This window comes from Apis cerana, linkage group LG11 (assembly GCF_029169275.1).
Source record: "Apis cerana isolate GH-2021 linkage group LG11, AcerK_1.0, whole genome shotgun sequence".
Taxonomy (NCBI): Eukaryota; Metazoa; Arthropoda; class Insecta; order Hymenoptera; family Apidae; genus Apis; species Apis cerana.
The window spans coordinates 12,845,816-12,863,204 of record NC_083862.1 but is presented as its reverse complement, the minus strand read 5'-3'; the positions used below and the strand labels follow the sequence as shown (position 1 = coordinate 12,863,204).

General features: G+C 37.3%; 2 long non-coding RNA genes across 2 annotated transcripts; one reads left to right on the top strand and one right to left on the bottom strand.

Annotated features, from left to right (window-relative positions):
* Positions 1-1,325: 1,325 nt before the first annotated feature.
* Positions 1,326-3,201, bottom strand: LOC133666986 (uncharacterized). Its single transcript, XR_009831980.1, has 2 exons — positions 3,061-3,201; positions 1,326-2,974 (listed from the first exon to the last, which is right to left on the bottom strand). It is a non-coding gene; the product is annotated as an uncharacterized LOC133666986 (long non-coding RNA).
* LOC107995177 (uncharacterized) lies at positions 2,969-15,445 on the top strand. The gene is made up of 9 exons (XR_009831979.1): positions 2,969-5,442; positions 5,542-5,705; positions 6,837-6,877; positions 6,960-7,012; positions 7,091-10,157; positions 10,238-10,599; positions 10,661-14,070; positions 14,175-14,602; positions 14,841-15,445. It is a non-coding gene; the product is annotated as an uncharacterized LOC107995177 (long non-coding RNA).
* The last annotated feature ends 1,944 nt before the right edge of the window (positions 15,446-17,389 follow it).

Here is a 17,389-nt window from a genome sequence, read left to right as displayed (position 1 = left end):
AACAATATCAGACATATTCACAAATTAATGGAATATTAGATAACTTATTGCGGATAATCGGATTTCTAACTTTCGATTCGATAACTCGATGAATTCGATTCGAATTCATTCATTTAAAGCTGCTTTAATCGAATTTCGAATACTCAAACGCCCTCGCCATTAATTCTATACGAGATGTCGACGAGAACAGAGACGCAATTCCACGGAGCACAGTCTCACAAGATATTATACACGGTACGCTATATAAGCAGAAGCTCGGGAACCTCGTGAAAGTCGTCGAAGTAACATCGTGGCCAGGCTACCCACGACTCATCGTGTTGTTATATACGCGCCGGTTATTACCTGCAGCTTCGCCGTTGCAAACCCATTACGACTGCCGTGGCATTCTTCGTGTCTATGCCTGCCTCCTCTCCCCACTCGCCATTCTGACAGCCCATCTTATTCTTTTTCACCTTTCCCCTCTAGTTAATTAACATTTTTGTCTATACATTTTTTTGCCGTTCCGCCGGTATTTCTTTTCATCGATATGTTTTCCAACTGTGCACTCGCGCAATCGATGTAAGAATCGAGAATATTTGCGTATGCGCATACGCATAAACTAGGAACGCGAGTGAAAATCATAAAGTTTTTACAATATCATAATTTCAATTGTCGACAGACTGTTCGACAGATGTTTCGTGGGATCTTGTATAAAAGTGTATATATATATCGAGATGATCAATCGATTTCTTGTTCAGAATCGAGGTTATAAAAAGAATAGGGTATCAATTCAGTTGCCTGTCATCATTCTAACCTGTACAATCCGTTTGCAACGATGCGACGTTGACAGAAAATATCGTTTGAGATTTGTTGCCGACTACCGATCGATTCTCGATTTGGAACACGATAGACAAGCTCGAGCTACGAAATAGTGTGCGGAACAAGTTTAAAGAAGTTTTCACCATTCTATACACGATGGAATATCTGGCTGAATCTAGGAAAGCCAACGAGGCGAAAGCGTTGAATAGTCGGAAGGGAATCGGCGGTCCGACGAAATCTGTCGCAATCGATCAGAGATAGGATTGAACGTGGCCCCGTCGCGATTCCGTTGCGCTTCAACGATTCCGAAATTCCTTCGTCAGTTCGACGTCGAATTTCACCTCAGGAAATTTGGCGCCTCCATTCGTCGCGTCGACGATGATCGGACGCGATGAACTGAGAAATTATTTTCATTCCTCAAATCTTCTTCATTAAAAAGAAGTTTCCCATAATTATTTTTTATAAACATTCAATAATATATTTAAACAACTAAAACAACTATAAAGGTAATTAATAATTAATTTTAATTGATATTAAAATATATTTTATTTAAATGTTGTGTATTTCGAATGATAGTGATTACATCATTAGAATTGATGATTCACCTATAATATTAATATCTTTCTAAAACAAATCTGTACAAAAGAAACTATTTAAGAGCTAAATTTAACAATTTCTTGTAGATCTATCTGTACAATTTACACGAGAAGATGCGTGGAATTGCATGCAGCTAAGAAATATACATTTGCAGTTCTACATCTACGTAAGTATACATATAGTATACTATACATGCGCATATTCCTCGTCGTCGTCTTTTGAGAGACTTTCACTTGCCCTCCGGTTCGGTGTATCGGCGTGCAGAGTTTACAGCCACGTGAGACGGCGTTAAGGATCTTCTTCCTTCTCCCCTCTACTATTCTTTTTCTGAGCTTGATCCGCTTCTTCCTCTAGGTATCGTTGTGAATCGAGCTCGTATACCAACCGCGACACGCTTCGTTGCTTTTCCACGTATTCTCTATAAAGATTTCTTCTGTAGTGAATATAATAGATTCTTTATTCTTTCGGTAACGTGTTCGCTAATTGACAACGTGACGCCTAGTGGCGCCTCGGAAAAAAAAGTAACTAGATATCCAAATAACCTATCATTTTGCGATTCTATTTTTATTTATATGTTTTTAATACGCGTTAATTTATATTCTCTCTAGTTGTACATTTTTCAAAGAAACCAAATATAAGATTAAGATTAAAATATGACATATTCTAAACTATTATTCTTCCATTACTTTAATCCATTACGTTGTACATAAATTTACATTTACATTTGACTCGAGTTATTCGTTATAACAAGTCAAATTACTAAAGCTAAAGATAAAACGACCAATATTATATCGAGAAAATAAAAATCTAGAAAAAATCATAAATTATATGAACGTTTACATTAAGGAGAAATATTGAACAACGTTTGTATTTCAAGGTTAAATATCGTTTAAGTGTCGTATTACCGTTAAGGTTAGATTATCGGCAATAACGGTAGGAAGATGCTCAAGTGTTATATTGGGGCTAAAATCGAACGAGGCTCGAGTAAATCTCTTCTGAACGCCAAAAACATCAGCGACCGCTTCCGGCCGGTTCCAGGTTCCCTTTCCAGGTGCACCGCGACGTTGCACCTCGGTGCACCGGGTCAAACAAGAGCATTCGGTGAGGAAAGAGGACAGCTCTCGCGAGGGGGATGCGCGGAGAGGCGGTTCCGGCGAAAAAAAATTAATTGGGCGGATGTAATCCGATCGATTCCCACGATTCGACTATGCACCGCCTTTATACGCGACGTACGTACGAATCGACGATCCGGTCCATTATCGTCGATAACCGGTGCACCAACCACTATATGCTCTCTGCCGGTTCTTTTCAGAAACGACCTTTTTTTCAGAACGATTACTTCTTTTCGATGGCCGACGGACATCCGTGGCTCGCAGAATTTTATTTCTAGCATGCTGGAATTAGGGAACGGTTGTAGCGTTATTATTTTTTTCCCTTTTCACTCTTGTTACGTTAATAATCATAATAATAAGGATGAGTAGGTTGATATTCACTCTCTCGTTTTCTATAATGCATGCATCATTTTCGAAATTTCCATTCTTTTTAGTTAATTTTGTTTTCTTGTTCTAGTTAGAATTATCTATTAAAATTTAGATTAAAAATTTATAATTTATTACCATTATTTTATTATTTTATTTTATGTAAAAATAAATATTACTAGGTTACCAGTTGATTTTTACGATTCGTTTAGAATCACCTTTTTCACGTAAAAATGGAAATTCGCTCGAAATGTCTAATAAAACTTTAGTGCCTCGTCGATATTACAGCACAGCTATACACATGAATCGCCTTTCTTATTTTTAAGCTATCGATTCGATCTTAATAACCGGAAAAATTCCAACCACTTTGTGAAAATGATCACTTAATGTTTCCATTTGCAAGTTAAATTTTTCTTTTCTTCCATGTTCTAACCTCACTTCCTACCATGTCAAATGCCAAATGTTTGCAAACCAATGAGAAATGTATACATCGTGTTAAAAAAAGTGACACACCGAATACATATTGTTCGTTAATTGATGTAATTCATCGAAGTATCACGCACGATGGATAATTAGAGAAGCATGTCCCGCGAATTTCTTTGTCGCGCAATAAATACTGGTTCGCGCGCGCCGGCACGTCCCGCCAGGAATACTCACGTGGCGCCAATACGAGCTTCGCGAGCTTAATTATAGTCACTCGATTAGAATGCACCAGCGGGAGAACCGTAGTCGTTCGAGGTACAAGTGCAACGGTGCGCCTTTCCTTTTGTGTTCGTGCCACTCGCTTCAATTCCATCCGCGTGATCTCTCGGTTTTTACGGACCGTATCGAGATGCGGCGGAGGAAAGAACGATTCTGTATCGATCCAAAGGAAAATAAACGACTGGTCTCTGTCGCGAGAATCGAAGAATTGAGTAATAAAAGAAATCGTTCGCCTTTCGAACAAGTTTCATATCAACAGATCTCTGCACAATATTTTCCAATCATTCTGAAATGAATTTAATCCTCGAACGAAGAAGGAAATTTTAACGCTATAAATTATCAACTCTTAAAAATAACAAAACGATTAAATATCCCGTCATAACGTTTCAGAATAATTCTCAATTAGATAACGAAACAAAAATTATAAAATCATTCTTTACGTTACATCCAGCTATCGATACGCATCGTTCATCGAATTCTTTTCACGAAAATTCTCCACCATCCAGTTCCGGCAATATAATTATTCTCCTAACTCGGACGATCCTATTCTCCGCTCACTCCGCTTTATTCCGCTCGATTCTTTCTGACATTTGGAGCTCCCCCGCTTTATACACACCTTCGCACGCAGGTATGCAGAGGTATACCTCCTCCCACACCTTCTCCGAGCTGCATGCCCTCCCCTTTCGTGTCGTACGTTTAAGTGATCGAACCTTAACGGTCTGCCGGTGCCGCGGCCGGCTTTACCTAGATTCTAAGCGTACGTACGAAGTGCGCTTCGAACACTGCGCGCGTCGAAAGAGAAGGATGGGCAAGGAACGATAAAGAGGGGAAGAGGATACTACCGGCAAGAGGTCAACCTCTACGGAGACCTTCGACGCGCGTTCTTTTCGTCGGCAGGATGTGCGCGCGCGCGGCTGATATCCTTTGACCTTAGCACCGCTTAAACGCAAGAATTTCGATTCGATTTTGTCGCGCGCCGCTTCGCACCTTTTCCTTTCTTCCTTTTTTTCCGTCCTTTCTGAAAATTCCACAAAATATTATTACTATTATTTTTCTGTATTATCGAGAGTGAATATAGAAATATCCTTTGATAAAAAATATATCATTTAGTTTTTCAAGTGCAAGATATTTCTAAATTGTTAAAAATTGTTATAATCGATCAAGGTTAGGTTAGGTTTCACATTCACCACAGTGAATCGATGGAAATTGTTAATGATACGAGTGGAGCGTAATTGTGTGGGTAAAAGTCGACGTGACGGTGTCTTGATGTATAATTTAAATTGTTTTTAGCATTTCGTTTTTATGCGCCATGAACACTGTCATGGAGATTACTGTAAGAGGTCAAGTATAGCGGATGCTCGAGGATTTTTCGCGGAGGGGATGCGTGTACGGGGCATGCAGGTGATATCCTTTGACCTTACCGGTACTGAACAGGCTCTAATGCGGGCTCGAGTTTGGCTTCAAAACTCGTGTGTGGATTTTAACGCGGCGTGTTTGCACATTTTAAACCGCCGCTTTTTGTTTTCCACACTTTTCACATAATACAATAATACAATCGTTTTTCTTTTTTTTTTTTCTTTCCAAGTTTTAAACAACGTGAATTTTTTAAAATTAATCTTTCAGTTAATCTGCCTCTAGCTGCTGCAATGATGACGACAAATTAATCAAAATATTGTGCGCGTTTAAAATTGATCTTTCGAAAGATAGCGAATCGTAAAACCAATGATCCTTGAAATAGTGGCATTGCTATTACAACAAATTAGTTTCGAGATAAGGGAAACGTTTCAATATATCGAACCTCGATCATACACCGAGTTCTCTTATCTTAAACACACATTACTTACTACTACCGGGTAAAGTATTTTATGTACGATCATTTTACTTGAATAACTACACAGATTACAAATCAATATTTTTTTTAAATTTCATTTATTCGAAGAAAATAACAAATGTCTATTTATTACAGGAAAATAGTTTCAAGTTTTCAAAATCGAGCTCCACGTTTTTGATCGACATAATCGAAGTTCGAATGTTTGGTGGGATATGAAAATGGAATAAAAATAAAACAGAAGAGGAAGAATATCCTAGACATGGACGATAAAACGATGCAAAGGGATACGATGTAGCAAGGTACGGCACGGTACGGCACGGTACGTTCACCAATGACCGAGTGGCACGGATCTTCTTCCATCCTTTCCTCTCTTCTCTCATCTCCGCGTCGTGCAAACACTCTGTAACCGCAAGAGCACGAGAGTCGGTACATGCACGTATATGCACGTGCGTACGTGTAGAGGAGACTATGACCATGTGTACTTAGAACCACCGCGAACCTATTCCCCTTCGAATGCAACGCTTGAATATTTCCAGCGGCTCTCTTTGCCGGTATTAATAGTCCTTACTTTGAGCGTGATATCAGACTATGAGTGATTTTTCACGGCAAAATCGTCATCGGTATTTTTAATTTCATATTTTCAATGAAACTTGTTTCAATGATCGAATTCGACTTGAATAATAATTTCTTTCCTAATGAAGATCTTTTAAAAATAATAAATTTTATTGCGTATACAAAATTTTTTTAATTTAATTAATAGCTATCTATCTGTATGTTAATTAACATACAGCTTTGATCTTTCTCTTTGAAGTAACTGAAGTATCAAAAGAAAAAAAAAAAAGAATATATTAGAATATTATTACAAGAAGAATAATTAACAAAGTAGAAAAGTTTCTTCATTAATATTAATCGACGAACGAAAAATTAGGTAGAGAAAATCTAAAAAGAGGGAAGCGCAAGATTCTCTGATGAAAAAAGAAAAGAGAAAAAAGAAGGAACGCGATAAATAATCGGAAGGATGCAAACGAGTTGATTGGCTTCGCGGGGAGCCAGCCGCGGAAATCAAACGGAATTCCACTTGCATTGCGTTACGCTGCATTCTCAACGATCGGAGCCTCCTTGTACTTTCTAATTACGCGTAGGTTTCCCATTCGTCGTGAAGGAGCCTCGTAACGGACGAGCCGGCGCGATAACACGGGCCGATGATTTTTTCGTAACAGCAACCCGCCCGATTATTTCGGAACGCGAATTTCTCCTCCGTGAATTTTTCACCGTCGATTCGAGACATTCGTACGTTCTACAATGAATCACTACAATTAATCGTATCAACCGATGATGCTAATTCGATGGGTTCGTGAGTCAAGCATTTATTATTACGTTTAACGCGAGAGATTAATTCTTTCTAATATATCAATTTTTTTAATTTTTAGTAGAAAAGCAGCGTGGAAAAATCGAAATGAGTCGTCTGGAGGTAGATTTTTATTTAATTTTATTTTAATTTTTTTAAATATATAAACTTGTGTTTCTTAAAATTATGAAATTTCTACTTTCAGGGTAGAAATATTTTTCATATCGAAAAGGAAGGAAATCATCTGTCATGTTTAATGTGGGTAAAAATTTTCTATTTGATTTTACCTTAAGATACAACTCTCGCAAATCGAAACTTACGCGAGCGAAATTGCAGAGGACACGAGATAGTGGCTGTAGTGCATAGAAGATCGGCAACGATGAAGCAGGAATTACGATGCGGCGGCGTTGCATACGTTCGCCCACCTTGAAAACAGAGAAGAAAGAGAGAACACCGACGCATCACGTGCATTCATCGGCTCCTACGAATTAATCCTATTACAGCGGAAAGCCTCACCTTCGTCGGCCACATCATCATCATTGGCGTCGCCGTCATCTGACATCGTCATCGTATATTCCCTCGTCGATCCCACACCGCGTGCGAAGGCGAGCCTTTTACGTAATGGACAGGAGGTTCCGTTTGTTTATGTAATCAGATCCCCCAGAAACTCGCGGAGAACGGTTCGACAATTTTGCAATGAATTCACCGCTCATTTCCTGCTCTTTATTCGACAGATTAGAGATAAGTTTTCGACGAAATTCAGAATATATTCATTTTGTAAGGGATATTCTCTGAATTTTCGAAAGAAAGGCAAAGGAATAATTGCGATAATTAATTTATAGAAACTTTTATTCAGAAGAAGATTAAATTGTCTTTGCGTTCGAGATTGCTCCCAGGCACAGTATTTTATTTCTGGTCGACGGTACTCGTGTCCTCGTAAATATCAATTGCAGCGTTGGCAAATCGCGCTTACCATAAAGAGAACGCATCCAGTCGATGGTCGAGCGGGTTACAATCACCGGTTGAAAAAAAAGGAAAAAGAAAGAAAAATGAACGCCATACGCGACTGTGCGATTTACTCGAGAGATTTGATCTTCTCTCACCTTCGATCATTCAGGGACAATCGATAGTTTTCTTAATCGCGTTCCACCGCCATCAAATATCTATTCTACGCTGCTTGTTCGGCCGCGCGGTCGCCGATGCGTAAAGACACGTCCTTCGACGTTAATAACAACGATAATGATATCACAATCGCGAAAATGCCGGGAGAGAACTGCGTGGCATCGTTTTCTGCAATTTTACACGACGCTTTTATTCTAATCTTATGGATTTTTCTGCGAAGAACGCGCTAATTAATGAACCGCCGACGGTGTCGCATCCGTAAAAGAATGCTGTGGGAATGTTGGACAGGGTGGCCAACGTAGGATCGATAAATGAGATCAGAAAATCACGTATAACGGATATTCGTCCACATTTCTTTGAGTTTTGAGGCAGTTTGTTATTCGAAAATAACAAAGTTCTAAGGTTCCCATTTCGAGCGCATCGTATGCAAAGAGGTACAAAGTGTGAATAATGAAAAGTATTTTCCAAAGCGACGTGTGTGTTCCCGTGAGCGTGCGGATTGTTTCGTATTTCTCGTCACGAGTCTGGCCGCGGGAAGAGACAAAAGAAAAATGAAAATGAAGGAAACGAAAGGAGCAAGTGGAACGAGACGATTCACGACGGATAAACGACAAAAGAACTGATGTATTGTAGACAAGAAGATAAGGGTAAGGAATAATAAAAAGAAATAGAAGAATCTAATGCCGTGCTGGTGTACGCAGAAGACAGGAACACGACAGGACAAAGAGTAAAAAGGAAGCTGGAAGCACGGATACAAAGAGTGGTAGATATAAATTATCTACAGACTGTGTCCTCGTTTTTCACGAGGAATTCATTATCTCGAATCTATAGATTTATATTCTAATTTGTGAATAATTTATGAAAACGAAATGTTAACACTGACGCTGCGTGACTATGAATTACTCGTACAATTATTTATTTATTCTTTCTTATTTCTATTTTTTTTTTTTGTTTTCAGATATTTCATGTGTTATATATTTCTACAAAAATGGAGCATATTTTTAATCCTCGATGTGAAAATTATGCTAAAAAATTAATTACTGTCAATTTATAAATACACGATAATTCGACGCGCGAGAATTATTTGAAAGAATTATGCACTGCTCCATTATCCACGCTATCAAGATCTATGCTGTTGTACGGAAGATGAATTCCCTATTCTAAAGGGTTAATGTATTCCGACCATCACAATGGCACATAAACGTCACATCAAACGGTCAGTGACAGGTCGGTAAGAACCGGCAGAGTCGCAAGGAACAAAGTAATCCGGAGGTTGTCTGTTCGAAACAGAAGAATTCACCTGACTGACTTCGTGACCCTTAAGTCAAGTCATAGAGAGAGAGCAGACCCGGATTTCCCATTAGGCTAATCATCAAGCCATGGGCGCACGATCTTGAAACATATATCTAATCTTCGTGAATATACGATTAAGGCAAAATTGCCAACATTTTGAAATAAGCTCACGCTGCTGTTTCTAGATACTCTCCTATCTATTTTTAGTAAACAGGCGACATATATTTAAATTTTGTGATTATCTTCCATGATGGACAGTATTTATGTTGGTATTTGTAATTCTTAAGCTTCTTTAATTTTAGAAATTTATATTCAAAGCCAATTATCTTATACACGTATCGTTCTATTTAATATATTCAAAATTTCTAGTAACAGATTATCGTGATGCAAAAAGGCGAGCAGGAATAATCGGATCAGGAACAAAGACGAATAATCGTTTCTAATATAATAATAGCCGATGCGTGCATCGGCCTACGGCTACTTTTTTATATACCGTTCGGTCCATCCTAACTTTGGATTTAAACGCCGGAAGCAGGAGCAACGCGCTTAATAGTTCGTTGAAAAAGGAGCCTAAGACTTCGATGAATCTCTCGTAGGTCAAGATTCTAATAAATCTCCGCAAATAATCCCGAATGATTTGCCATTTTACAATCGTTTCGCGAAATTGAATATTTTAATAGTTTCTATTTATGGACGAATTTTTCTAGGCGATAGTAACTCCCTCTACATACTTTTAATCCTTGACACTTTAACAAGAAACAATATATCAAACGTTATTTATTACCTACGATAAATATTCCTTACGTAAGAACTGCCGTAAATTAAGATCTTCTGAACAATTTGTTATTAATCTGTTATTAATAATAAACAAAACGAAATAGAGGAAATAATTCTAAAGCTATGGAGAGTATCGAAATGATATCGTCTCGAGCGATGTTAACCTCGTTTTTGAAAAGTTTATTTGGAAATCGAAGAAACGCTTCTACAGGTATTCCATAGATATAAAGTCTTGCATTTCCGCGTATCTCATCTTCTCTATATATATTAAAGTACCGCTCACGTGACTAGGTTAGGATGACGTGGTCATGGGTTAGCCGGAGGTTATTTCGAAGCTCATCGACTCGCTATTGGCAAATCGCGACTTGGATGAGCCAACGGCGGCGGCTTCGTGTCCTCTGGCAAGGAAAAGAAACCGATATTGATGAAGGAAGAGAGGAGAACAACTTTCACGCGACCACGAGGCTTCTTCGTATCGGAATGCATCCGTGCCCCGTGTGTCTCCCCGAGGGAAAGAAGATCCCTTAGCCGTTTTAATTGCAAATTTCTCTTGCCTGATCTTCTTGCAAATTATTCAACGGAACTAACCATTACCATTAAGGGCTCCTGTGATCAACACTGAATTTCTAACCAAGATCATCTATTCTTTGAAAGTAATTTTTATTTTTTTTCTTTTTTTTCAAGTTATATAACAGTTTTTTTTGTTCGATTCAGGTATAATAGTAGATATGGATTGTACACTCGAATGAAAAAGAGGTTATGTTAAAGAGATCTTTGTTGCAAAAGCCGACTCTTGAACGAGATGTAATGAACTTCAATTATGACGCTGCCGCGTTTCCATGGGACTGAGACCGCGCAATAAGCTTTGAAAGTAACTAGTAAAGAAGCCAAGTGATTCAGTCGTTGATATTGTGCGCGGAGATGCAGAAAACTTTATGATGCAAGAACAAAAGTATGCCTGGAATTTTACGATTCTTGCGTTCAATTCTTAACGCAAGAATTTTTATAATTATTTATGCGAAATAATCAATATGAAATCAACGTTAAAAATATTTTTCTTCATTGAACATTAATCATCATATTGCTATATAGTCACATATAATATCATATCATTACATATAACGTATAGTGATCATCTATTAAAAAACATTTATACTTAAGTTTTTATTTAAAAATATTTTATATTTAAAAAAAATATTATTCTATTTTCATCACTTTTTCCACATTTCAATTTATAGATATTATACAAATATTCTGAAGAAAGATTAATCATTTAAAATTTCACAAAAAAATAGCATGTAAGTAATGAAAGATTAATTATCACATTCCACTGTTCACTTAAGAAATGTTATTTATTTTTATTTCTATGTTCATTTTTTAGATCATAAAATATAATAAAACGTATAAGAACGATTAACTTAATTATTCTCCAATTATATTTTGTAAGTAATCAGTAGAGAGAAGATAATTGTGATAATTATTCGACGTTAAATTGAATCGACAAGTTCATGGTCAGCTTCAGTGCCATGAGCTCGAGAAAAGAGAAACAGGTACCGAAAACGGTACCGGACACGCACGGTGTATACGGCAGGTGGATGACGCAAGCGGGATGACTTTACTCGTGGTTATCCCTTCCCAAAACTAAAATTTCTTTCTCCCAGAGGGACTTTACAGCTGACATCTCGCATCTTTCTATCTTCCAACTCCCTCATTCGCCAGTCTCTGATGTCAGCTTTCAATAGACAGATATACATGTTGTACAACCGTACACTTTTATACACAAATTATTTTGCGTTTCAATATATTTAAATTAAGATCATATTACTTACTTATATTGGCAATTAGTCGTGATTAGATTACATTTTTACAATTAATCGATTTTACACTTTATTCTATTGTCGTGAGTATATCTTCAAAATATTAATATTTTAATTATTGAAAACCTATTAATAAGCTTTCTTTTGTCACGAATATCGTATCTTTTAATTTTTTTCTTTTTGTTAATAGGCTGATACAACTAATCCTAAATAATTCAAGATAACTGAAAAAAATGTGAAAGCTGGAAATCTATTAATAGATTTTTCTAAGTCGATTAACATCTATGGCGACACACTGATCGAATATCGCGCACTATGTCTCACAGAATTTATTGTTTCGCTATCGAGCCGTCCACGATCTACTTTGATAATTACGTACCGTGTAAAACGATATTAAAGGGATAGCGTTTCACGAGCGTAGCAGGTGATAAGTAGGTTGCTACCCCATGAATTTATGCGAACTTCGTGAGCCACGTTCTTACTCGTTATTAATCGCGTGTACGTGTATTGCGCTTGGTGAATGATCGATCTGTCGGCCGATCATTGATCACCATAACCCATCCGTTCGATGATACGATTCGAGAAATCAGGCCTCGTTCCGGTTTCTTTCAATGTTCCCGCGGTATCTGTTATCGATCACCTTGGCCAATTACGTACATCGGCACAATTTCTCCGATAATGATAGATGTTGATTTTCAATAAGTGCAAAAAACTTGAAAAATGCAAAATAAAATAGAAAAAAACTATACATAATTACTGACGATAACACGCGTGCAAAAGAAAAAGTCGAATACGTGAAATAATTCTTTTCGACTTTTCACGTGTTCTCTTGCAAATATGGCCGTACACGTCGACCAACCATACAGCTAGAAAATCCCTATGACCCATATGTTGCTATTCACTTAGAATCAAATTTGTTTCTCGACCACCCGGTATATAGATATGATTAACCTTTCAGCGCCGTTAGCTCGTTCGGGTTGTGTATTCGCTTCGATCAATGGTGCCACCGAGCGCAACACACGAATCGCAGAAACGAACATGGAAAAATCACGGCGATTATTCCGAGGATTATGTTAGGTCGTTGACTCTGCGAGCTCTTCCGGTAAATATCCTTCCTGATAGTGCCTGTGTGTAATCGATAGAATAATTCGACTGTGTGCTTCTCACGATGGTAAAATATTCATTCCCATAGCAATAAAATGTCCGCGCGTAATAAGAAATAACAATTTAAGGGACGAGTTTTGTGAAAGGGTTAGCTGCGAGCAGATCGTTTTCAACAAGCTTTTCAAACCAGTATTCATTGGTTTTTTACTATTTGGGATACGAATAAGATACGTAATCGCCTATATAGGAGTCGATTATCTATAAACGTAAGAAAGTAATTTCGCAATGCAATTAGAGTTGGAAATAATTATGCGAGAATTCAAAATTGAAATTGAACGTGTAACAGTTGAATGATAATCGGAAATAAGAATTTAAAGCAAGTAAAATAAAAGAAAAGTGAAAAAAAAGAGGAATATCAATCAACTTTATGCATTCTACGCATAACCTCTACGAAAATTAATAAACAATATTTTACCACGAAGAGAATATCACGTATATATACGATACCAAACATTTATATATATATTAGCCGAATAGTTAACAGTGTTCTTCTCCTTACTATGAAACTGAAAATTGCTTTTCAGCTTCTCTCTTCTTCCTTACATTAGATTTCAAACACGCTTCTTACGTATCCTTCCATCGTAATATCTACAATCTGCGCGCATTAAAATGATCTACAGGGATCGTAGAACCATGCCTTACCGTTATTTCAACTTCAACCGAAATGTGTCACAGACCCTTATCCCCATTCAATTACGTTAATCCCGATGCGCACTGTACAAATATTTATCGCACAGTGTATTAAATCCACAATGGAATCGTTATCCTTAAACCCATCACGGGCTAAAACAAGATAAATCGTGCGATTTATTTCAACGGGGGATCAAGGGGTCAGCGTGTATCACAGCCTCGAAACTCGAAGCTCGCGTAGGTGCATCGTGCAAAGCGCCAAGCACAGATATTTCAATAGCGCAACCAGCGCAAACGAATATACACGGTCGTGTTGCCCACAGGCTTCGTTGCGGCACAGAAACCTTTCTCTCTCGTCTCCTCGAACGCATCTACGTGCTACGGTATCCACGTGCATATGTATATGCGATCAAGTGCGATTAATCGATGCACGTAATGACGCGTTTAAACGATCGACGAGACGCGTAGGATAATCGATCCGACGCCTTGTTCGCTTCCTCAAAAATGATGATGGTGACTATATATATTTTCTGAATTTGTAAAAAAATGTAGAAATTTATAAGTATCGTATTATTTTAATTCGTATTACATTTCTAACTTTGTATTATTTATTTCAGGTATCCTCTTACGCGAATTGATAAATTATGATAATTTTGATAAGAGTGAAAATGTGCTGATCCAACAAGTCTTTCTTCTTTGGAAGTCAAGATATAATTGGAAACTTGGTTCATTTAAAAAGTGATGTGATTTATTTTGCGTGATATCTAAGAAGAAAAAATTTTGAAAAATAGTAAAATTCTGGCAAGATATTTGTCGCTTTCTGGTAGTCCATGGATATGCGAATAGATATGCGAAAAGATATACTTATTGTTGAAGAATGTTCATAAAACTGCGACCCAGTAAAACTAATAAATCTGTGAATACGCTTAATTAATGCGCCACGGCGGAATAACGCGGCTAAATGATCAACGATGCGCGGAGTTAATGACGCTAATGAGACAGTTTTAGCCGTATAATCTAATTTCATAGAATCATACGTGTCAAGGTGCTTCTCATTTTTATGCTCTATTCTTATTAACTCCTCTCTTTAATTAAATCTCAATTTCTCCCGCGTTTGCTCGCAATTAAGCCTTTAGAAAACCCTTAAGGTGCGAATGTATTTGATAAAACTAACTTTTACTCTCAAAAATGTATATATATATATATATTTTTAATAGAATATTTTCACTCGTTCAAATGTTATTTCAAATAAAATACTTAAGTAAGAATATTTTATTTTTTAGAGTAAAACTTTTGAGAGTTTTGGAAAGCGAAGGAAAGCAAGTTGTCAAGAAATGTTAATTGAACACCAAGTTTTTAAAGTATACTTTCAATTTCACCGAGTTTGTTTTAACGTTGACAGTGGCACGCATCGCAATTGCGTTGATGATGGTAATGCTTCGAGAAGGAAGACACGCGACGCGGAGGAAACGAGGAAACGTCTCTGGTGAAAGCTTTTTAGACGAAGGAACAAAGAGACGAGGCAATAATGGGCGAAATGCCGCAGCGTTCACCGCACCGTACGATTCTGATCTGCATCTGCCCGGTTATTACCCCTAAATTACGCATTGCCGGAGAAATTTCATACGTTGTGGCAAGTTAATGTCATTATTCCGAAGTACAAACCCTTCTCACGGAAAAATACCAATGATAATGTGATTGTAAAAGACCCCAAACAGGTTATGTTCGATTAAAATCTGACGGATTGATTTTTTTTCAAAGTTATAGAATCAATAGAATTATTGATCGAATATACGAGAAATATAATGTAATAAAGAAAAGATTCTGTCTAAAATAAATTTTTAAATATAATTTTTAATATCGATACGAGCGCGTTAAAAATCAACAATTTGATTTTTCCTTTTTTTTTTTTCAGAAAAGTGGCGATTCTTTAAGCCGGCAGAGGAAAGGAATTTTTTTTATAATAAGAAACTGAAGCTTGGAATTTGAATTTTATTTCTAACTATCCACAGTTATTCGCCACATGTGTGACAATAAAATAATAATGCGAGGTGTTGTTGCGTGACAGCCGATTATTCCGATTAAGTTTTAACACGGAACGTTAGAAATCGCGCATTGTCGATCAGGTGCGCACAACCTTGGCCGTATTACGATTTATTTTATTTTGATCGTCGAAAAGAATGGAGACACGGTTAATCGGTGTAATTGCGAATGCGTGGATTCGCGTAATTAAGAGGATGCATGAACCAACGCGCGTGTTACGTGTCCGTGCGTCAGAAGAGAAAGGATTTTACTTGATAAAACGAGCGGACCGCAAAAGGAGGCTGGCTTTATTGCAAGCAACCGCTCTCACGGTCGGTAAAAACGACCCGCTCTCGCTTTACAATACGATGAATAATTGATTCGCAGTTTCACTCTTTTGTGGATTACGTAACAATAAGGGAGGATAATTTAATTACTTGTGGATAATCGTAACATCGACCAATGGCGTTTAGATCGTCCCGCGAAAACGAAAATGGCAAACTTTCACTCGGATGGCTCGGATTTTTGTCCAGACAATCGTGCCGTTTTTATTTATTTTTACACATAAAAGAGAAGAAAGAGAGAAATTTTACAGTTACTCTTACGTCACTCATTACGTGTATCAAAATAGATAGGTAAAGATTTTTCAACAGGGACAATTGGAAAATTATTTGTTGATAAAAAAAAAGAAGAAGAAAAATAATCCTCCAAAGTTTCACTCTCAATAAAATACTCGTCATCTTGAATAATATTTTAGAAAAGAGTTTAGATTAGTCTAGATTAGTTATATCGCAATTCAATTTGGAAGAACGAATTACATGGCGACTTTTTTACCCACTTTAGTACTTGACACAATAACGTGACGGAAATCGTCACACCAGCAATAAAATAAAGTCGTGCTTTACGCCTTTTAAACCGGCCCACGGTCTCGCCACTTTTTCCCCTCCCCTTCTTTATACCACTAGCCATTTTTCAGGAAAAAACGCGGGAAAACGTGTAACAGTGCCTATCCCATTATTGCGGAAATCCAACGGCCATGAAGAGGCAAGGAAACGACATCGTTCGTTCAATTTAATACCGCGTAAAAAATGATCGACGCATGACATTGGGAATATTTCGTTACGCGCAACCTGAGAACTTTCTAATCTTGCGCGTTTCTTTTCCTTTTTTCTTTTTTCCTTTTTTTTTTTTTTTTTTTCCATCGCTCGAGGTTGAAATATAGTCTGTGCGGATTGCATCGCAATCGAAATTTCTCGTGGGTGGTTCAAATCGATGCGCGCTTTGAATATCTGTCGTGCACGATAGGAAAGAAAAGAAATACGCGTTTAATAACCGTGACGAGCGAGTATAACCGTATATTCGACTTTTCCGCACGAAAGCAAGCTTATGGAAGTTATTTGCGGGCGGAAATATATTTTCGTCCTGGCCGTTCCCAGACGATCGTTTCGTGTTCGCTTATGCGCAATTTATACACAAAAATTTGAAACTTCGATTTCTTCGATACTCTGCCCTCTTTCCATTAAACTAGCATTCCACGTATACTGGAATAAAATGGCTTGGATGTGTAATCGATGTATAAAACACTTTTCCATACTTAAATATAAGTTTGTTGAAATATTAATATTTTCTGCATGTTAGAATAAAATAGCTGTATATAATGTCTTCTTGGATAAATTTTTGGATATAAATTTGCAATTATTTTTTTTTTGTTTTAATTAATTTTCACGGTAAGAAAAAGAAATCTCTTAAAATTGTCCACAAAATGCATTAATGGAATTACAGGACAGCATACACGTAACACAAGAGTAAC